We start from the raw sequence: 23,093 nt of genomic DNA on the forward strand, positions 1-23,093 counted from the left end.
CTATCTACTTCATTTCCCGCTCCACTCTCTAACATTACAATGTTTTTTAATTACTTAAGATTAAGTTAAAGTTAACTTCTTAATATTTAACTTTAGAATAATATAAGTCATTTGTATGACTTCCATATACTCATGTTCTCTTTCTCTTACAGGAGGAGTACGTGAAATGTGACCACAACTTCTGTGGAGTGAAGCGCCCGCACTTCTACGGGCACACGGCGTGTAGGACCCACGCCCCTTGCGCCAACAAGAAAGGCGATCTGAAGTTTTGGGACCCGCAGAACTGTACAGTCTGCAAGGACCGCCTGGTCGAGGCGTTCAACAATCCTCCTTCAGCGGAGATTAGGGACTCTTCTCGAGAGAAGCTACGCAAGTGGGTGCGTGGCTTCCAGAAGAACGCCATTGGACCATACCTTGCCACCGAAGACTTGAGGGCCTTGCTTTTCCCGAAGGCATCCCCAGACTCAGTGGTCCCCAAGGATCAGATCCCCACCGTCCAGATAACGGTGGAACCGGACGTAGTCATGGCTCAGTCCATGCACGAGTGCCGTTTGGATGCCGACAACGCGGAACGTATGTCGGAAGTGTCGGAGAATACGGAGAGGAACCTCATGGGCGACGAACTGGTCTATGAGGAAGACCAGGTGGAATACCCTGAGTCGGAGCAGGAGGTCGCTCCACCTTCCACCCCCCCACCGACTCCTACACTGACGGACGTATCACTCCCGTCTACATCTGCTACCCCGGATCCCACCCCATCCAACACCCAGGAGATCTTCAAAATGCTTGAGGCTCTCATGGATAAGAAACTCCGCGAGACGCATGAGTTCTTCAGGTCCAACATGGGAAGTTCGAAGCAGCCGAAAAGGATTTCGGTTAAGGACCTCCCCGCATGCTCAGATACCAACCCCTGGAGGTATGCCGAGCACATGCCAATTACGATGGGCAAGATCTTCATAAGCGAAAAGATCGGCTCGATTGTGCTGGAAGAAGTGGAATTCTTCCCGAACTTTGAGGCTTATCCGGACTGTTACGTCCGACTTCGATCCGAACCTGCCTCTAAAGAAGAGACCGAACCGAAGGAGGTTATAGTGTTCGATCTCGCGAAGGCCCAGGCTATGCTGGCCAATACAGTGAAAAGTAGGGGCTTCACCTGCTCGAAACTTCCGGCGCTTAGCAAGAAGCACCCTACCTACGTCGCACCAGACGATGCGACCCTCCCCTTCTTGGAAAAGGCCTTCACTGCGGTACATAAGGCAGTGGAAGAAGGAAAACCTTGCCCTGCACTGGAGGAGTGCAGACCCTTCTCCCTGACTACTCCCCCTGATGTTAGACACTGGAAAGATGTCCAGTCAACATTTGTGGTGGGAAAACTAGAACCTGACGTCGCTGGCCGTCAGTTTAACGAAGACCTCCCTAAACTTAATGACCATCTCCTTCGTCGGGAACATGACACGAAGGAAAGGCTCGCCGCATCAATGTCCCTCCAAGTACAGCTCGAAGTCATGGCCGGTGACACTAGGGTCCCTGACTACTACATGGTTCTCGCCAAAACACATTTGGCGACCGTAGTAAAAGATCTGTACAGCTTCACGAAGGCTCGTAGAGCCTGTCGTGAATTCGTGTTCTCCAGTGCCACAGTGAGACACGAACCCCGGAGGCTGATTTCCTCCAACATTTGGGGTAAGCACCTCTTTCCCTCCTCCCTTGTGAAAGAGATCACCGACAAGGCCGCCACGGAGAACAGGAACCTTCTCCACAAGTGGGGCATGTCGAAGAAAAGGAAATCCTCTCAGGACGACGGCCCTCAACCTAAGAGGAAACCCACAAAACCGAAACCCCAGCAACGTCAACAGAGACGGCAGTTTCCGGGATCCGCTACTCCCCAAGTGGCAGCTCAGCCACAGCAGACCTTTCAGCTGGTCACCCAACCGGTCTTGTCACAGTCGCCGGTTTTCACCCCTGCTTTTGAGCAACAGTCAACTACCTTTCGTCCCAAAGGTAGAGGCTCAAACAGAGGTGCAGGGAGAGATGCATCTCGCCGTCCCTCCAGAGGCAGAGGAGGAAAGGGAGCTAGCGGCCGAGGTAGTAAACCCTCGGGAAACCAGAAGCAATGAAGTGCTTCCGGTGGGAGGAAGACTCCGCCAATTCCAGGATCGTTGGACCTTCGATCCCTGGGCACACAGCATCGTCAAGAAGGGTCTAGGCTGGAGCTGGACTCAACCACCCCCAACCTTCTAGCAGTTCTTCCAACAGTCAACCCCCCTTCTGGAAGAATATGTCCTAGAACTCTTGAACAAGAAGGTGATAAGGATGGTAAAGTCAAGGACTCCGACAAACTCAGTCATTCTAGACTTATCCCCCCTCAACAAGTTCATAGCAAACAACAAGTTCAAGATGCTGACTCTTCAACAGATAAGGACCCTTCTGCCTCAAGGTTCCTAGACGGTCTCCATAGACCTGGCGGATGCCTACTGGCACGTTCCAATGAACCACCACGCTTCCTCCTACCTAGGATTTCGACTCCAAAGGAAAAGCTACGTTTTCAGGGCCATGCCCTTCGGCCTCAATGTGGCCCCACGGATCTTCACAAAGCTGGCAGACGCCATTGTTCAACAGCTCCGCCTCCGCGGCGTCCAGGTGATGGCCTACCTCGACGACTGGCTGGTCTGGGCTCCATCGCCCGAAGATTGTCTAAGATCCTGCAACAAAGTCACCCAGTTTCTGGAACACCTGGGATTCAAGATAAACAGAAAGAAATCTCGCCTCTCTCCAGCTCAGAAGTTCCAATGGTTAGGAATCCAGTGGAATCTTCAGTCACACCGCCTTTCCATTCCCCAGAAGAAAAGGAAGGAAATAGCAGGGTCTGTCAAAAGACTGCTGAAATCCAAACGGATCTCAAGACGTCAGCAGGAACGAGTTCTAGGCTCTCTACAGTTCGCCTCAGTGACAAACCCAGTGCTGCGTGCACAGCTAAAGGATGCCGCGGGAGGCTGGAGACGTTCCGCATCCATCGGTCGAAGAGACCTCAAGAGACGGCTCCCAAACAGACTTCGGTTACTCCTAAAGCCGTGGTCGGAAGCAAAGGCCCTAAAAAGGTCCATCCCTCTTCAACACCCACCTCCATCACTCAACATCCACACGGACACTTCGCTGGAGGGTTGGGGAGGTCACTCCCACCAAAAACAAGCTCTAGGAACATGGTCTCCCCTATTCAAGACGTTTCACATCAACATCTTGGAGGCCATGGCGGTCCTTCTAACTCTGAAGAAACTCTCCCCGCCTTCCTCGATCCATATTCGTCTAACCCTGGACAACTCGGTGGTAGTTCGATGTCTCAATCGCCAAGGCTCAAGATCGCCCCAGATAAATCAGGTGCTTCTCCCAATCTTCCGTCTGGCAGAGAAGAAGACATGGCACCTGTCTGCAGTACATCTACAAGGATTCCGCAACGTGACGGCGGACGCTCTATCTCGGACAAGCCCGATAGAGTCGGAATGGTCTCTAGACGCAAGATCGTTCTCCTTCATCTCTCACCAAGTCCCAGAACTTCAGATCGATCTCTTCGCAACGAGCGACAACAATCAACTTCCTCGATATGTGGCCCCGTACGAGGACCCCAAGGCAGAAGCAGTGGACGCCATGTCACTGGATTGGAACAGATGGTCCAGGATCTACCTGTTCCCTCCCACCAACCTTCTGCTGAAAGTCCTCTCCAAACTGAGAACCTTCAAAGGGACAGCGGCCCTAGTGGCTCCCAAGCGGCCCCGGAGCAACTGGTACCCCCTAGTCCTGGAGCTATAACCCACGCTGATCCCTCTCCCGGGCCCAGTTCTCTCCCAGCAAGTACAGAAGTCGACTGTCTTCGCTTCATCATCGAAAGTCAGGGACCTTCATCTCATGATTTTCTCTCCCTAGCCGCGAAGAAAAGGTTTGGGATCTCGAAGAAAAGTCTAGACTTTCTCGAGGAATACAAGACCGAATCCACATGACGGCAATACGAATCATCCTGGAGAAAATGGGTCTCATTCGTCAAGGCAAAAAATCCTACGGAAATCACCATTGATTTTTGCATGTCCTTCTTCATACACTTTCATGGACAGGGCTTAGCAGCCAACACGATTTCTACCTGCAAATCGGCCTTGACTAGACCACTACTGTACGCCTTCCAGATTGATCTGTCCAGCGACATCTTCAATAAACTGCCGAAGGCATGCGCTCGTCTACGCCCAGCACCCTCACCAAAACCTATCTCCTGGTCCCTGGACAAGGTGCTCCATTTTGCCTCCAACTTGGACAACGATTCGTGCCCTCTCAAGGATCTGACTCAAAACGTTATATTTCTTTTTGCTCTTGCCTCAGGAGCCCGAGTCAGCGAAATAGTGGCATTATCAAGAGACGAGGGTCACATCCTGTTTACAGACTCAGGAGACCTTACCCTCTTCCCGGATCCGACGTTTCTCGCTAAAAACGAACTACCCACCAAAAGATGGGGCCCTTGGAGAATCTGCCCCCTGAAAGAAGATGCCTCTCTATGTCCAGTAGAGAGCCTCAAGGTCTATCTTCGTAGAACTTCTGACTTTGGTGGAGGCCAACTCTTCAAAGGAGAAACATCGGGTAGCGACCTGTCACTGAAACAACTAAGAGCGAAAATCACCTACTTCATTCGCAGAGCGGATCCTGACAGTACACCCGCAGGTCATGATCCTAGAAAAGTTGCATCGTCTCTGAATTTTTTCCAGAGCATGAATTTTGAAAGCCTCAAGAGTTTCACAGGCTGGAAATCCTCGCGTGTTTTCTTCAAGCATTACGCGAAACAAGTGCATGAAGTCAAACATTTCGTGGTAGCCACAGGTAGTGTTATGAAACCTGCACCTAACTCTGCATAGAACAGTGAGTTACTTGGGACTTTAACTCTTCGGGTGCCTATGTTGACCCTCGTGTGATACGTAGTGAAATCAGAGACACTTAGTGTTTTTTCATAGACTGTTCTTTACAAGGTGAAATGTCATAGTCGTCACATGAGTGCCGCATGCCTAGAGCATGATGTGTTTTTTTTTTCCTTATTAAAGACTGACGTTCCTCTGGAACCTGTGCCTTCTAATAATTTGAAATTTTCTTTCAGATTCAAGAGCGAAGTCTTTCATGACTATGTACATTATAATTTATTGTAAATTACTTTTACATCCCTTATTGCATTTATTTACCATATTCTGCAATTGTGAAATAAAATTTCTATTTTATTACTTGTGCGTCTCAATCCGCTCCTACTTATACTATGAAATACATGGTTGTCATAGTTTCATTATCCCCTTTTTTCTTTTAAAAAAATGATGAAGAATAATAGATTCAATCCATATTATATACTCACCTATGCTATGTAATATTCCTAACTGAATACTTACTTGCGCTATACCTTCGAGACCAGATCGTTCTCTTGTTACAAAATACAGTGCCTAACCACCACTTGTCTGTCATTGAGAATGTTCCTATATGAATATCAACCATTCTGTCTTGTCTCCGAGTTCTTCACGTTCTCCCCGCAAGGTGGGTAGCCCTTCGATGACCACTTTGATCTTCAGCATGGTCCGTTGGGACTTCTCTGCCAAGGGGGGCAGGAAGTTTCATCCCCAGGGAACCTCTATCGAGGTCACTATGCTTACCCTATTCAAAGCCCTCGGCACTTACACTACAAGGGGAAATCTACCACGATACATTGATTCTCTGGTATTCTTCCATCAGGACGCCATGGCTTGAGCCCAAAAAACGGATTCTGAGCGAAGCGAAAAATCTATTTTTGGGTGAGATAGCCATGGCGTCCTGATGGACCCTCCCTGCTACTTTGTCCAGCCTTTCAGGCCCCACCCTGTCCTGCTGTATCATGGTGATCGGCAAGCAACTGGCATCAGGATGAGGACGGACGTGACGTCATTTAGCAATGGCGCCCGTTTGTTTACGTTTCGAGTACCAAAAGTAGCCACGGACGAGTATAGCTGTGGAACGGCTCCCCAGCTATTCTCCGCTCCTCCACATCGAAGTGTTAACTCTATGTGGGGTGCAGATAGCTATGTGGCGTGTTAATACATGCGTCCCCTTTGATATACGATGTCTTAAAGGGAAACCTTTAGGATACTCGCTCCAGAAGTTAGAATTCTGTGATAACCTGTGGTTAAATTCTCTGGGAATATCTTAGTAGTTATATACCCAAGGAAGCTACCAATAAGGAACCTTCCATCAGGACGCCATGGCTATCTCACCCAAAAATAGATTTTTCGCTTCGCTCAAAATCCGTTTTCTCACACTCCCCGGTTGCTCTCTTCTCTTCGGAGAAGGTGTGCAATCCCTTTCCCTCTGTTTAAGCCTTGGGCTTAACCCTAATGGCTTATCTAATTTGACTTTAGATACAACTATATTAGGGTGTTTCTGTTCTTTCCTGTTTCCAGTAAGTCTGGCTTCAGGAAGGGGCAGGACATCAGAGTTCTTAGTCTGAGTCTGTTTCTGTCTAGCTTGTGGTTGAGATTCCCTTGCTAGACTGACAACAGACATAGGAGGCTTAGCCTCCTTAGTTCACTTTCGAAGGTTTCTGTACGAGATGATTCCTTCTTTTTGTGATCTAGCAGACTAGTCCAGTGTTGTTGTTCTCGGTGTGGAGGATGAGATCCTCTTTTCTGTGAATAACAACGCCTTCCTTGCTTTGGTTCCGAGGGAGTTGGCAAGTATTGCTGGCCTCCCTCCTCGGATCTCCCCTAGGCTAAGATGAGTTTTCTTGGCTGCGGGTGATTCATTATTAGAGCAAGGTTGGCAGGACCCTCTTCTCCCTTTCCCCCTCTTTCCTTTGTGATGGCCTAGCCATTGCATTCCTGTCCGTCATTCTACATCTGTACCTAGCATAGGTTAGGATGTGGGGTTGACTCAGTCCCTTGCCGACCGACAGTGCGTGCCGGCCGGCAAGGGTCTTCTGCTTTGAGTGCTGCCCGGACCTCCCTTGGTCTCTCATCCATGTTTGTCTGAAGAGCCAGATGGCATTGGTCAGGAAGCCTGAAGTTATATTCTCCCCTTCCTTATGTGCACTCTTTCAGGTTGCCGGGTTATGAGGTAGTACAGTCTCTTATCCCGGCATCCATTCTGTTTTTCTGGTTCTTTTGCTGCCGGCCGGCATTGGTTGTATACTGTTGCCGGCCGGCTATATATCACACCATTGTCTGCCGACCGCTACGATTAGTGGCCGGCAGCCAGGTGCTATCTTGTGTAGTTGCCGGCCGGCAGTGACTGCCGGCCGGCACACGCATTTGAACCAGCGTTCTTCCACCTTATAGTTTATAAGTAGTATACTTTGGAACTAGTTAAGGTGTGTGCCGGCCGGCACATTACCTTCTATACTGTAGCCAGTATTTTTCAGTATAGTATATACTGTAGGGAGAAAACTATAGTATAGTATTTGTTACAACACTAAGTTTTTCTAACACTTTTGTGTTGTCATGTATAGCCCTTTGGTGTAACCTTACAGATAAAGAAAGTGAGTTCTTTCTTGTCTACTATCCAGCATTTTAAAATCACTTTTTGGGTGTGAGCTACACCTGTTTCCTCTGGAAATTATTTATTGGTTGCTCTAGAATAGATTAACCATATGATTTTATTATCTGGAAGGTTGCAGCAATTGACTGTGCGGGAAATACAAGTGTGTGTCTTTCCTTTCTAGTTTAGTTATGCTAAGCTATGTATATCCAGTGATACGTAGTTCACTTGATACTCATGGAATTTTCTTCTCTTTACAGGAGGACCATCCGAAGTGTGGAAGCGTTTTCTGCAACGTCCGCAGCAAGAACTTCTGCGGACATGATTTGTGTAGGAGGCACGCAGCATGCGCAGTCTCCAAAGGTGATCTCCGGTATTGGGACCCGCAGGTATGTACCGTGTGCACAAACCTGATTACTGAGGCTTTTGATTCCCCTAAGACGGCGGAGTCAAGGGACGCAGCAGGGGAGAAGCTTCGTACCTGGGTAAGGGGCTTTCAGAAGAACACTTCTGGGCCCTATCTTCCAAGTGAGAAGATGAGGGCTTACCTTTTCACCAGGGTGTCAGCTGAGGCAGTGATTCCCCAGCCTCAAGTGGAGATACCAGTGGTTCAGATCCCCGTGGATGCTGAAGTCGCGGACGCCCTGCAGGACATCCAATTGGACGATAGGATGTCGGAGGTGTCCGAGCGTCTGGAAGATGACCTTCTGGCAGAAGACCAGGATGAAGAGCAGGCTCCAGACAATGAAGAGGAAGAGGTCGACGAGGTGTCGGCTACTCCGGTTCAGGCCCCTGAACCTATTCCCTCAACATCGTCCTCTCTCCCAGATGAGCTGGGAAAGACCCTTTCCTCCATCGTTGGAATGATCCAACAGATGCAGAGGGAAAATAATGAGAAGGCTGCTGCAGTGAAGCTGGAGATGCGGAGACTTGCAGCATCACGTGGGCCCCAGAAGAAGCTCAGCGTGAAAGACCTTCCCTTGTGCTCAGATGCCAACCCTTGGAAGTATGCTGAGCAAATGCCTATGACGACGGGAAAAATCGTCATTTCGGAGAAGTTGGGCTCAGTCCCCCTCGAGGAGGTGGAATTCTGGCCCAGCAAGGAGTCGTATCCTGACTGTTATGTCCGTCTAAGGAAGGAACCAGCCTCAAAGGAAGAAACGGAGCCCAAGGAGGTCATAGTTTTAGACCACGCTAAGGCTCAAGCTTTACTGTCAAGCTCGATGAAAGAGAGGGGCTTCACAAACTCAAAGGTACCTGCTTTGAGTAAGAAGCACCCTTCCTTTGTGTCCTCTCCTTCTAGAGCCTTCCCCTTTATGCAGAAAGGGTTTACGGCTGTGCTGAAAGCAGTCGAGGCAGGTAAGCCATACCCTCCTTGGAGGAGTGTAAACCTCTGTCTTTGGCCCTACCCATGGACCACAAGGACTGGAAGGACGTCCATCTTACCTTCTCAGTCGGGAAGTTGGAGGCTGATATTGCCGGACGTCAGTTCGGTGAGAACCTCCCCAAGCTGTCTGACTTTCTTTTGCGAAGGGAGCTTGTGACAAAAAAATGTCTCATCAAACGACTCTAGAGACAATGGCAAGTGACCCCAAGGTCCATGAAATATTCATGGTAGTGGCTAAGACACACCTAGTCAAAGTGACGAAGGACCTTTATAGCTTCGTCAAAGCTAGGAGGGCTTGTAGGGAGTTCGTGTTCGCCTCGGCTGCGGTGAGGCACGAGCCAAGGAAGCTAATCTCCTCCAACATTTGGGGCAAAGACCTCTTCCCTAGTGAAGCGGTCAAGGAGGTTGTAGATAAGGCCGCCACGGAGAATAGAAACCTTCTCCAGAAGTGGGGCCTATCTCTCAAGAGAGAGTCTTCCCCGGATGAGGGTCCCCAACCAAAGAGGAAGACTAAGAAGACTAGGCTACCCTCTCGGCCAGCCAAGCCATTCAGACGGCAGCAGCAACAGCAACTTCCTATGCCTACAGTGCCCCAGATGGTGGCACAAACCCCGACCACGTACCAGTGGGTACCCCAAGCCGTGTCGACGCAGTCTCCGGCATTTAACCCAGCATTCGAAGGGCAGTCAACTACCTTTCGAGCGAAGCCTAGAGGAGCAGCCAGAGGTTCGTCTAGATGCCCCTCATGGGGGAGGGGATTCAGGGGTGGTCGCGGTCAAGGAGGCAAGGCCTCAGGGCAACAGCAGTCATAGTGAGATGATACCGGTAGGAGGGAGACTTCAGAATTTTCGGGATCGGTGGACCTTCGATCCCTGGGGCCACAGCCTACTCAAGAATGGACTTGGTTGGAGCTGGTACAGCGCTCCACCCCCGTGCCCTCGATTTTTCCAACACTCCACCCCCGTTCTGGAGGAGTACATTCAAGAACTGTTGGAGAAAAGAGTAATCCGAAGGGTAAAGTCCATCAAATTCCAAGGGAGGCTGTTTTGTGTTCCCAAGAAGGACTCAGAAAAACTCAGAGTCATTCTGGACTTGTCGCCACTCAACAAGTTCATAGTGAACTGCAAGTTCAAGATGCTAACACTGCAACACACAAGGACCTTACTGCCCAAGAGGGCATTTACCGTCTCCATAGATTTGCCAGACGCCTATTGGCACGTTCCAATCAATCGTCAACTCTCCCCCTACCTAGGGTTCAAGCTACATCGAAGACTCTACGCCTTCAGAGCCATGCCATTCGGGCTAAACATAGCCCCAAGGATCTTCACGAAGCTTGCGAGCGTAGCTCTCAAACAATTACGCCTAAAGGGAATCCAGGTGGTAGCCTGCCTGGACGACTGGCTGGTGTGGGCAGCATCCAAGACAGAATGTTTGCAAGCTTCCCTACAGGTGATCCAGTTCCTAGAGTATCTAGGCTTCAAGATCAACAGAAAAAAGTCTCGACTTTCTCCATCTCAAAAGTTCCAGTGGTTGGGAATCCACTGGGACCTAGTGTCACACCAACTCTCCATCCCGGCGAAGAAGAGGAAGGAGATAGCTGGTTCTGTCAAGAGACTTCTGGATTCCGAAAGGATATCAAGACGCGAACAGGAGAGAGTGCTCGGTTCTCTCCAGTTTGCTTCAGTAACGGACCCGGTGCTAAGAGCACAGCTAAAGGATGCAACCGGAGTTGGGAGAAGTTATGCATCAAACGCGCGAAGAGATCTGATAAGACCAGTTCCGCTTCGTCTACGTACGCTTCTCAGGCCTTGGTCCCAAGTCAGGCAACTAAAGAAGTCGGTACTTCTTCAGCCACCTCCCCCCTCATTGACTATTCACACAGACGCCTTGAAGGAGGGGTGGGGAGGTCATTCTCATCGGAAGAAGGCCCAAGGGACTTGGTCCAATCTATTCAAGACATTTCACATAAACTTTCTGGAAGCTATGGCAGTACTCCTTACCTTGAAGAAAGTCTCCCCTCGTCGCTCGATCCACATAAGGTTGGTGCTGGACAGCGAGGTGATTGTGAGATGCTTGAATCGACAAGGATCGAGGTCACCACCACTCAACCAGGTGATGTTGGCCATCTTTCGACTGGCGGAAAAGAAGAAGTGGTACCTGTTGGCAGTTCACCTTCAAGGAGTCCGCAATGTGACAGCGGACGCTCTATCCAGGTTCACACCGATAGAGTCGGAATGGTCCCTAGACGCAGGGTCATTCTCCTTCATCTTGAGTCAAGTCCCAGAACTGCAGATAGACCTCTTTGCGACGAAAGACAACAAGAAGTTAACCCTTTACGTGTCCCCGTACGAGGATCCCTTGGCGGAAGCAGTGGACGCGATGTCCCTCGACTGGAACAGATGGTCCAGGATTTACCTGTTACCTCCTCACAACCTTCTATTGAGGGTCCTCAACAAACAGAGATCTTTCAAGGGAGTAGCGGCAATAGTAGCTCACAAGTGGCCGAACAGCGTGTGGTTCCCTCTGGCATTGGAACTACGGCTGAAGTGTCTACCGTTACCAGATCCAGTTCTGACCCAGCGAGTTCAGAAGTCGACTGTCTGCGCTTCATCACAGAAAACCCGGAACCTGCAGCTCATGATTTTCTCTCCCTAGCGGTGAGAAAACGTTTCGGGATTTTGAAAGACAGTATAGACTTCCTAGAGGAATATAAGTGCAAATCTACTAGAAGGCAATATGAGTCATCATGGAGGAAATGGGTGGCCTTTGTCAAGGCGAAGAATCCGCAAAAGATCTCGACGGACTTCTGCTCATCTTTCTTCATCCACCTCCATGGTCAAGGGTTAGCAGCCAACACAATATCAACGTGTAAATCTGCTTTGACAAGACCCATTTTATATGCCTTTTAGGTCGACTCTCTAACGATATTTTTAATAAAATTCCGAAAGCCTGTGCTAGGCTCAGACCATCAGCACCTCCAAGGCCCATTTCATGGTCTTTAGATAAAGTTCTTTATTTCGCTTCGCTGTTGAACAATGAGGAGTGTGCTTTAAAGGATTTGACCCAAAAAGTTATTTTCCTGTTTGCACTCGCGTCGGGGGCCAGGGTTAGTGAAATTGTAGCCCTCTCAAGAGAGAAGGGTTGTGTTCAGTTCTTGGATGGGGGAGAACTGAACCTGTTTCCGGATCCTACGTTTCTCGCCAAGAACGAGTTACCCACCAACAGGTGGGTCCCTGGAGAATCTGCCCTCTGAAAGAAGATGCATCTCTATGTCCAGTGGAATGCCTAAAGGTCTATCTTCGTAGAACTTCAGACTTCAGGGGTGGTCAACTATTCAGGGGAGAAACATCAGGCTCAAATTTATCACTGAAACAACTTAGGGCGAAAATCACCTATTTTATTCGCAGAGCGGATCCAGACAGTACACCCACAGGTCACGATCCGAGGAAAGTTGCCTCATCCTTAAATTTCTTTAATTGTATGGATTTCAAACATCTTCGTTCATACACTGGCTGGAAGTCTTCCAGAGTGTTCTTTCGTCACTATGCGAAGCAAGTGGAGCAACTAAAGAGGTCTGTGGTAGCAGTGGGTAGTGTCGTTAACCCTGCTGTTTAACTCTTCGAGGAACAGTGGATTTAATTGGGACGATTAATTCCGGGGTGAGTGTGTAGTTACGAACTGTTCTACAAACTAAGTGTTAGGGCACTGGGTTGCCCACATTGACTGTTCCACATTCAAAGGTGAACCTAGCATAAGTGCAGACATGTGTGCCGAGCGTTTCCAACGCTAATGTAACTGATTAGTAATACAGACTTTTATGATTTTGATACCTCGGTATGTTAAAAGTGGCGCTAATGTTTTTCTTTCAGATAAACAAGTTTTCTGTTGACTATCATGCTTATGCTTATTTATTGGTTAGGGTTTATTATAACTAAAAGATTTTCCGAAATATTGAGTAAGGGAAATTCCCTTGGGGATTTTAGAACATAAGCTGTCAACAAACAAAGAATAATAAATATTTAAAGATCACTTGAGGAAAATATCTGTATACAATAATTCAGTAAGATTTATTTATTTATAAGATTATAAAATGGTTCAAGCACCGTTATATTAGCTTAATTATATTATATACAAAAATTTGAAGAATTTATTACATAAACACTAATATGAGGAAAGGTTTACTCAGTTCCCCTCAGCTTGGGTGCTGTGGTGTGTGGGAAGAGCATACTTACCTGGCACAGGGGACACCATGATCACGAAGGTGGTTCCCCCAAGGCGAGGCTCACCATTGCACTCCGGTGGTGCTGACCCTTGCGATTGACCCAAATGTGGTCAACTCGGGTGCGAAATTTTTGGTAGCGGGGGACTGCGTTCGCGCTATCCCCCAATAAAAACTCTTAATCATCTTGTAAAAACTAAAATAGTTTAATATGTTTGAGGATATTCTGGGTAAAAACTAAAATAGTTTAATATGTTTGAGGATATTCTGGGTAATAAAGTTTTCATACATGACCTCATTTATATTTTCAGAGTAGGATGATTCAACGCGTGAAGTATCACCCTATTGGTTATACTTAGGCTTGTCTTGGTTGGGTGTGGCTCTTGGCCATGCAGATTCTCTTGCACATGTGTCTAGAAAACTCTGAAAAGTAAGATTGCTCTGGGCAGAGCAATACATTAAAAGCAGATTCTTGTGAGCTGAGATTTTGCAAGACCCTGACCACACCGGTCAGGTCTTCTACTCATGGGGGCTATGACTGACCGTTAAAGAGCCCCGTCCGGAAATATGGTCTGGGCAATCTGTGTGTGTATGTATTGGTTATACAGTTGGTAAACTGAAGAGAATTAGACATTTATGATTTTGGAGCTTTTGTAGGCCGGCTCAGGCATAGAAGAATGGTTGATTTAATTTCTCTCAAGTTTAGTCCTCACATTAATTGTTTGCTTAGGGCAGTTGTAGGGGTGTGTGTATGATGCCGGCCATGCCCCGTAACTTCCTTATTTTCAACCGTATTGTTAAGAATACGTGGGTCGCAGCTAAGGACAAGGTTTGAAGATTAGGTGTGAAAGTTCGTTAGTGATATTCTGTACATGCTAGGGGTCCTGTCCATTATTATACATGTTAAAATAATCTTATTATGGGATTCTCAGTTTTGTTTCTTGTAATTATTTGATTTCAATTTTACCGCCTGGAAGCAACGTTTGCTGTTCTCTTACCAAAATGTAAACAAACCGCGCCATACGGCGAGACGAAACTGTAGTGTGTTGTTCTGTCACCCGTACCTTGTAACCTCTGTTGGACATTAAAACGCAACATGTATAAAGGTGTTTGTGGTAATCCAACTCACGAAGGTAGATAGAAAGTATTAGAAAGAATGTGTATTAAATGAAGATAAATATCACACATAATATAAAATCAAACTTTACCAGGTTATGGGGCCAGCTTGGTTGCTTGCTTACAGATTGTCCAGTCTGCATAGACTGAACACGGGCTCTTGCGTTGGCAGCCAGGTGCTATCTTGTGTAGTTGCCGGCCGGCAGTCACTGCCGGCCGGCACACGCATTTGAACCAGCGTTCTTCCACCTTATAGTTTATAAGTAGTATACTTTGGAACTAGTTAAGGTGTGTGCCGGCCGGCACATTACCTTCTATACTGTAGCCAGTATTTTTCAGTATAGTATATACTGTAGGGAGAAAACTATAGTATAGTATTTGTTACAACACTAAGTTTTTCTAACACTTTTGTGTTGTCTTGTACAGCCCTTTGGTGTAACCTTACAGATAAAGAAAGTGAGTTCTTTCTTGTCTACTATCCAGCATTTTAAAATCACTTTTTGGGTGTGAGCTACACCTGTTTCCTCTGGAAATTATTTATTGGTTGCTCTAGAATAGATTAACCATACGATTTTATTATCTGGAAGGTTGCAGCAATTGACTGTGCGGGAAATACAAGTGTGTGTCTTTCCTTTCTAGTTTAGTTATGCTAAGCTATGTATATCCAGTGATACGTAGTTCACTTGATACTCATGGAATTTTCTTCTCTTTACAGGAGGACCATCCGAAGTGTGGAAGCGTTTTCTGCAACGTCCGCAGCAAGAACTTCTGCGGACTTGATTTGTGTAGGAGGCACGCAGCATGCGCAGTCTCCAAAGGTGATCTCCGGTATTGGGACCCGCAGGTATGTACCGTGTGCACAAACCTGATTACTGAGGCTTTTGATTCCCCTAAGACGGCGGAGTCAAGGGACGCAGCAACGGAAAAGCTTCGTACCTGGGTAAGGGGCTTTCAGAAGAACACTTCTGGGCCCTATCTTCCAAGTGAGAAGATGAGGGCTTACCTTTTCCCCAGGGCGTCAGCTGAGGCAGTGATTCCCCAGCCTCAAGTGGAGATACCAGTGGTTCAGATCCCCGTGGATGCTGAAGTCGCGGACGCCCTGCAGGACATCCAATTGGACGATAGGATGTCGGAGGTGTCCGAGCGTCTGGAAGATGACCTTCTGGCAGAAGACCAGGATGAAGAGCAGGCTCCAGACAATGAAGAGGAAGAGGTCGACGAGGTGTCGGCTACTCCGGTTCAGGCCCCTGAACCTATTCCCTCAACATCGTCCTCTCTCCCAGATGAGCTGGGAAAGACCCTTTCCTCCATCGTTGGAATGATCCAACAGATGCAGAGGGAAAATAATGAGAAGGCTGCTGCAGTGAAGCTGGAGATGCGGAGACTTGCAGCATCACGTGGGCCCCAGAAGAAGCTCAGCGTGAAAGACCTTCCCTTGTGCTCAGATGCCAACCCTTGGAAGTATGCTGAGCAAATGCCTATGACGACGGGAAAAATCGTCATTTCGGAGAAGTTGGGCTCAGTCCCCCTCGAGGAGGTGGAATTCTGGCCCAGCAAGGAGTCGTATCCGGACTGTTATGTCCGTCTAAGGAAGGAACCAGCCTCAAAGGAAGAAACGGAGCCCAAGGAGGTCATAGTTTTGGACCACGCTAAGGCTCAAGCTTTACTGTCAAGCTCGATGAAAGAGAGGGGCTTCACAAACTCAAAGGTACCTGCTTTGAGTAAGAAGCACTCTTCCTTTGTGTCCTCTCCTTCTAGAGCCTTCCCCTTTATGCAGAAAGGGTTTACGGCTGTGCTGAAAGCAGTCGAGGCAGGTAAGCCATACCCTCCTTGGAGGAGTGTAAACCTCTGTCTTTGGCCCTACCCATGGACCACAAGGACTGGAAGGACGTCCATCTTACCTTCTCAGTCGGGAAGTTGGAGGCTGATATTGCCGGACGTCAGTTCGGTGAGAACCTCCCCAAGCTGTCTGACTTTCTTTTGCGAAGGGAGCTTGAGACAAAAAAAAGACTTGCTGCCTCAATGTCTCATCAAACGACTCTAGAGACAATGGCAAGTGACCCCAAGGTCCATGAAATATTCATGGTAGTGGCTAAGACACACCTAGTCAAAGTGACGAAGGACCTTTATAGCTTCGTCAAAGCTAGGAGGGCTTGTAGAGAGTTCGTGTTCGCCTCGGCTGCGGTGAGGCACGAGCCAAGGAAGCTAATCTCCTCCAACATTTGGGGCAAAGACCTCTTCCCTAGTGAAGCGGTCAAGGAGGTTGTAGATAAGGCCGCCACGGAGAATAGAAACCTTCTCCAGAAGTGGGGCCTATCTCTCAAGAGAAAGTCTTCCCCGGATGAGGGTCCCCAACCAAAGAGGAAGACTAAGAAGACTAGGCTACCCTCTCGGCCAGCCAAGCCATTCAGACAGCAGCAGCAACAGCAACTTCCTATGCCTACAGTGCCCCAGATGGTGGCACAAACCCTGAAAACTGTGGGATTTGGTACTTTGGTAGGAAGTTCTATTAACCATAATAATTACCTGGAACATAGATGAACAATTGTTAGTAATTATTTCTCAGCTGATCCCATCTGATGTCGTCAATTTTGGCTTGATGGGTAATAAGACGTTGGTATTCTAAAAATACGTTTACTGTATAAAAGACTACATTGTACTCTGTTTACTCTGTGACAGCTGACTCCCAAGTGTATATGGAGTGTCTTACACAATCTGACAAACCAAAACATTGCTAAACAAAAGAGCATCGCTCTGAAAAGACTTAAATCCTACTCCAGTACAAATCATAAAGAATCACATCCTATCTTTGAGGTAATCAACAAATGTTTGAATCCTAATACCAAAACAAATCATTACTCTTATGTACAAAGCATAACATGTCTTATTCATGCAATATGATGCAATGTTGCGCAATACCTGCAACACTTGAAATAATATAGTACATTATTACAATAATACATAACAGTCTCCTCCCCCTTAACTTGACATTGTAAAAATCTTCATAAATCTAATCTCTCAGGGGGTTTTCCTCTGTTAATCCTATTAGGAAGCACTTTAACCTCATCTTGTACTGGTACATGAATTGGTTCTGAATCTACATTGGATGTTGGACCATCTTGGTTAATATTTGACTCATTTGATCTAACTACTTCTTTAAGTTTCCCATCTCTAACATTCACATGCTCTACTGTCTTTCTGTTTAACGGCTGTAATTGATCAACATGACATTTTACAACATTATCACCAACACGAACATCATAATGTAAATTTCCTATCTCTCTTACAATCTCTCCTGGTACCCACTTCTCTGGAGTGTTGTACGATCTTACCATGACATCAGACAAAGGTAAAAAATGTCTTACATTAGGAAGCTTTGCTACTTGTTTATACCCTTTATCTTCTAAATCACTTTGCAAACTTGGATACAACAAATCTAACTTACACCTTATCCTTCTCCCCATCAACAAATTTGAGGGTGCCACGCCTGTTTTGCTGTGCGGCGTTGTTCTATAAGACAATAAAAATTTTGACACATGCAAAAATATATTACCTGAATTTGCTTTTCTACACTTCATATTGTGTTTAAACGTTTGGACAAATCTTTCAGCCTCTCCATTAGTAGATGGATGATATGTAGCTGAAAATGTATGCTTTATACCATTGACATTACAAAATTCTTTAAACTCTTGTGAGGTAAACTGTGGACCATTATCTGTAACAATTCTTTCTGGAATACCATGCGTTGAAAAAATTTGCATTAACTCTTTTATTGTGGCGTAAGACGTTGTTGTCTTCATTGGGATAATTTCTGGCCACTTACTGTAAGCATCTACTACTATCAAAAACAAATAATTCAAAAAATGACCTGCAAAATCTATATGCACTCTTTGCCATGGATACCTGGGTAACTCCCACGGGTGCATTTTAGCAAATTGAGGATTGTTCTGTTGCATAACACAATTCATACAATTCTTTATATAACATTCCACATCTTTATCTACACCTGGCCACCATACAAAAGTTCTCGCAATTGACTTTGATCTTACAATACCTTGGTGATCAGCATGTATTTCAGACAAAACCTTATTTCTCAGTGAATTAGGAATAACTACCCTGGAACCTCTCATCACTATTCCTTGTGTTACACTCAGTTCATACCATATATCCTTATACGGTTTACAATTTTCCTCTTTTCCACATAAGTCCTTACCTGTCATTAAACTCTCCAAAACCTTACTAAGTACTGGGTCTTGCTTGGTACTGTGTGCTACATCTTAAGCAGTTATTGGTACATCATATACAGAAATTAACAGAACACTGTCATCATACTCTTCTGGAGCTTTGTCTACGGGTAATCTGGATAAAGCATCTGCATTACCCATGTTTGATGTTGGACGGTATTCTATATCATAGTGGTAGGCTACGCTGCTAACGTAACTGCCCAACGTTGTAGTCTTGCAGCCACCAACGTAGGTAAACTTGCTTTTGGACCCAATATTGCTAATAAAGGTTTATGATCTGTAACAAGTGTGAACTTTTTCCTACCATAAAGATACATATGGAATTTTTTAACTCCATAAACTAATGCTAAACCTTCCTTTTCTATTTGAGAGTAATTCCTTTCTGCCTTGTTCAATACTCTAGAAGTGAATGCAATTGGTTTTTCTGTTCCATCTGGCATTACATGAGATAATACTGCACCTAAACCTATGTTTGATGCATCACATACTAATTTAACTGGTAAATCCATTTGATAATGTACTAAGAATGTAGGTGATGTTATTTCCTGCTTGATTCTTTCAAAAGATTCCTGACACTCTTTTGTCCACTTCCATTCTACACCCTTATTCAACAGATTATACAATGGATGTGCAATTGTAGACAAATTCTGAATGAAATTCCCATAAAATGTTACTAAACCTAGAAATGATTAATTCCTTAACATTTTCTGGCACTTTTGTTGATTGTACAGCTTTAATCTTCTCTTTAGTTTTGTGAATACCCTTGCCATTTATTACAAAACCTAAGTATTCCACTGAATCAACTTCTAAAATGCATTTGTTCTTATTTACTCTAATATTATGTTCCTTCAACTTCTTCAGAACTGTTCGCAATCTTTCTCTATGTTCTCTTGTGTCTTTACCCGCAATTAAAATATCATCTATAAAAATGAATACTCCTTGCATTCCTGAAAAAATCTTATCCATAGTTTGTTGCCATATAGCTGGACTACTTGGAACTCCATAAGGTAATCTCTTTGGCCTAAACAAACCTAAGGATGTATTTACTGTACATAATTCTTGTGAAGTTTCATCCATGGGAAGCTGTTGAAATGCTTGTCTTAAATCTAATTTAGAAAAAACACTGCATCCTGACATAGTTGCAAACATGTCTTTCGGATTTGGTAAGGGATGTTGAGCTACTTGCAGTTGTGGATTTAACGTTACTTTGTAATCTCCACATAACCTAACCTGTCCACTTTCCTTCACAATAGGAACTAATGGTGTAGCCCAATCTGAATATGTAACCTTTTCCCAGGAACCTTCACTTTCTAATCTCCTGATTTCTGTTTCAACTGCACTTTTCAATGCATACGGTACTGGTCTCGGAGCAAAAAATCTAGGAGAACTGTCAGGTTTCAAAACTAAAATTGCCTTTGCGTTCTTTACTGTACCTATTTTATCTTCAAATACGTCTTGAAACTCTGATATGATATCATCCATAGATATTTCATTTTTGTTTTCATCTTGTCTACCTGCAACCTTCAAAATACTAGGCCAATCTAACTTCAAATACTGTAGCCAATCTAAACCTAGCAAAGTTATTCCATTACCTTTTACTACTGTTAATGGCATTCTCTCTAATTTCTGTTCTTTGTACTGTACTTCTACGTTCGAAGCACCTATTACCTGAATATCAAAACCATTATAACTTTTCAAAACTCTATTTGTACCTTCTAATAACAAATTAGGAATGCTTTTAGCCATTTTCTCAGACATAATTGATACATCAGCTGCTGTGTCAACTTGCATCAAAATTGGTTTACCATTTATGATTACTTCTACCATGATATGTTTCTTTGCATCTTTGTTGACTGAATTTATGCGAAACGCAAAATCAGTTTCTGAACTAACCTGATTATCATGAACATTTTCCTCATTATTCTCTTGACCCATAGTATCAACTGTAGCATTTATTTTCTTTGCGTACTGTTTAGGGAATCTACAAGCAGTTGCAAAATGACCCAGCTTTCTGCAATTCTGGCATGTTTGTCCAGTAGCAGGGCATTTCTTTGCTTCGTATGCAAGATGATCAGTTTTACCACACCTAAAACACTTGGGTTTTTCTTGTGTTTTTGTGTATAAGCCTGATTCTGATATTTATGAACATTAGTGTTAGGCACTTTTCTATGACTAGGCTTTGTCATATTCCTTCTCTGATTCTCATTGGTTTTCCACTTAGAACCTACTGTATTAATTTTAGAATTTTCCATTCTATTACTTGTAGAACTACATATTATGTTACTTTGCCTATTTGATGTTTCTAAAGCTCTGCCTGTTATCAATACCTTTTCTAATGTTAAATCTTTATCTTGCAATAATTTCTTTCTTAGCTCTTCTGATGTGCAATGTGCAATTACTTGATCTATGATAACATTTTCTAACTCTAGAAATTCACATGAAACGGCTAAATTCTTTAGTCTAGTCACAAATGCATCTAAACTTTCATTTTCTTTCTGATAAGCCTGCGCTGAAAACTGGTATCTCTCAAAAAATTTATTGACCTGAGGAGGAAAATATGTGGTAAGAGCCTTCATTGCAGCTTCACTTGTGTCATCTGTAGGCTGCAAAGTCTTAAACACTTCCCGAACTTCCCTACCTGCTGTATGAAGTAATAATGCCTTCTTTTGTGCATCCTTCATGTTCCCTAATGCTTCTAAATAAATCTTAAATTCCTCACACCACTGTTGCCATCGTGTTGCAACAGAATTGGGCTCAGCAGTGATGCTGAAACCTTGTGGGTGCTCGATATTAAAAGGCATTTTGTTTGCTTACCTTAATAACTGTGGTAGGTTAAGCTACTGTTCTGCAGTCACAAGTGTACTTCCTACCTACCTAACCAACTTTAAATTTCACCCTTTTGTGTATTTGATGAAATTCCTATTCTGCTGCTGGTAAAATCTTCATTGGGCGATTTTACTCTTGTCCCCTGATGTACATACGACCTTCTCTTGTGCTGGCCGTCCTTGTGCATAGGGTCCAATGCTTCTCCCTGCTTGTCCGTCGTCCTAAACGTCGCCACTGTGGGATTTGGTACTTTGGTAGGAAGTTCTATTAACCATAATAATTACCTGGAACATAGATGAACAATTGTTAGTAATTATTTCTCAGCTGATCCCATCTGATGTCATCACTGTGGGATTTGGTACTTTGGTAGGAAGTTCTATTAACCATAATAATTACCTGGAACATAGATGAACAATTGTTAGTAATTATTTCTCAGCTGATCCCATCTGATGTCGTCAATGTGGCTTGATGGGTAATAAGACGTTGGTATTCTAAAAATACGTTTACTGTATAAAAGACTACATTGTACTCTGTTTACTCTGTGACAGCTGACTCCCAAGTGTATATGGAGCGTCTTACACAATCTGACAAACCAAAACATTGCTAAACAAAAGAGCATCGCTCTGAAAAGACTTAAATCCTACTCCAGTACAAATCATAAAGAATCACATCCTATCTTTGAGGTAATCAACAAATGTTTGAATCCTAATACCAAAACAAATCATTACTCTTATGTACAAAGCATAACATGTCTTATTCATGCAATATGATGCAATGTTGCGCAATACCTGCAACACTTGAAATAATATAGTACATTATTACAATAATACATAACAACCACGTACCAGTGGGTACCCCAAGCCGTGTCGACGCAGTCTCCGGCATTTAACCCAGCGTTCGAAGGGCAGTCAACTACCTTTCGAGCGAAGCCTAGAGGAGCAGCCAGAGGTTCGTCTAGATGCCCCTCAAGGGGGAGGGGATTCAGGGGTGGTCGCGGTCAAGGAGGCAAGGCCTCAGGGCAACGGCAGTTATAGTGAGATGATACCGGTAGGAGGGAGACTTCAGAATTTTCGGGATGGGTGGACCTTCGATCCCTGGGGCCACAGCCTACTCAAGAATGGACTTGGTTGGAGCTGGTACAGCACTCCACCCCCGTGCCCTCGATTTTTCCAACACTCCACCCCCGTTCTGGAGGAGTACATTCAAGAACTGTTGGAGAAAAGAGTAATCCGAAGGGTAAAGTCCATCAAATTCCAAGGGAGGCTGTTTTGTGTTCCCAAGAAGGACTCAGAAAAACTCAGAGTCATTCTGGACTTGTCGCCACTCAACAAGTTCATAGTGAACTGCAAGTTCAAGATGCTAACACTGCAACACATAAGGACCTTACTGCCCAAGAGGGCATTTACCGTCTCCATAGATCTGTCAGACGCCTATTGGCACGTTCCAATCAATCGTCAACTCTCCCCCTACCTAGGGTTCAAGCTACATCGAAGACTCTACGCCTTCAGAGCCATGCCATTCGGGCTAAACATAGCCCCAAGGATCTTCACGAAGCTTGCGAGCGTAGCTCTCAAACAATTACACCTAAAGGGAATCCAGGTGGTAGCCTGCCTGGACGACTGGCTGGTGTGGGCAGCATCCAAGACAGAATGTTTGCAAGCTTCCCTACAGGTGATCCAGTTCCTAGAGTATCTAGGCTTCAAGATCAACAGAAAAAAAGTCTCGACTTTCTCCATCTCAAAAGTTCCAGTGGTTGGGAATCTACTGGGACCTAGTGTCACACCAA

The 23,093-nt window shown here is 45.3% G+C and overlaps 1 non-coding gene across 1 annotated transcript; it reads left to right on the forward strand.

The window, feature by feature from the left end:
• Positions 1 to 13,126: 13,126 nt before the first annotated feature.
• On the forward strand, positions 13,127 to 13,289 carry LOC137659341 (U1 spliceosomal RNA). The gene has a single exon (XR_011047475.1). It is a non-coding gene; the product is annotated as a U1 spliceosomal RNA (small nuclear RNA).
• The last annotated feature ends 9,804 nt before the right edge of the window (positions 13,290 to 23,093 follow it).

The sequence above is a fragment of the Palaemon carinicauda genome, chromosome 19 (assembly GCF_036898095.1).
Source record: "Palaemon carinicauda isolate YSFRI2023 chromosome 19, ASM3689809v2, whole genome shotgun sequence".
In the NCBI taxonomy this organism is placed as follows: domain Eukaryota; kingdom Metazoa; phylum Arthropoda; class Malacostraca; order Decapoda; family Palaemonidae; genus Palaemon; species Palaemon carinicauda.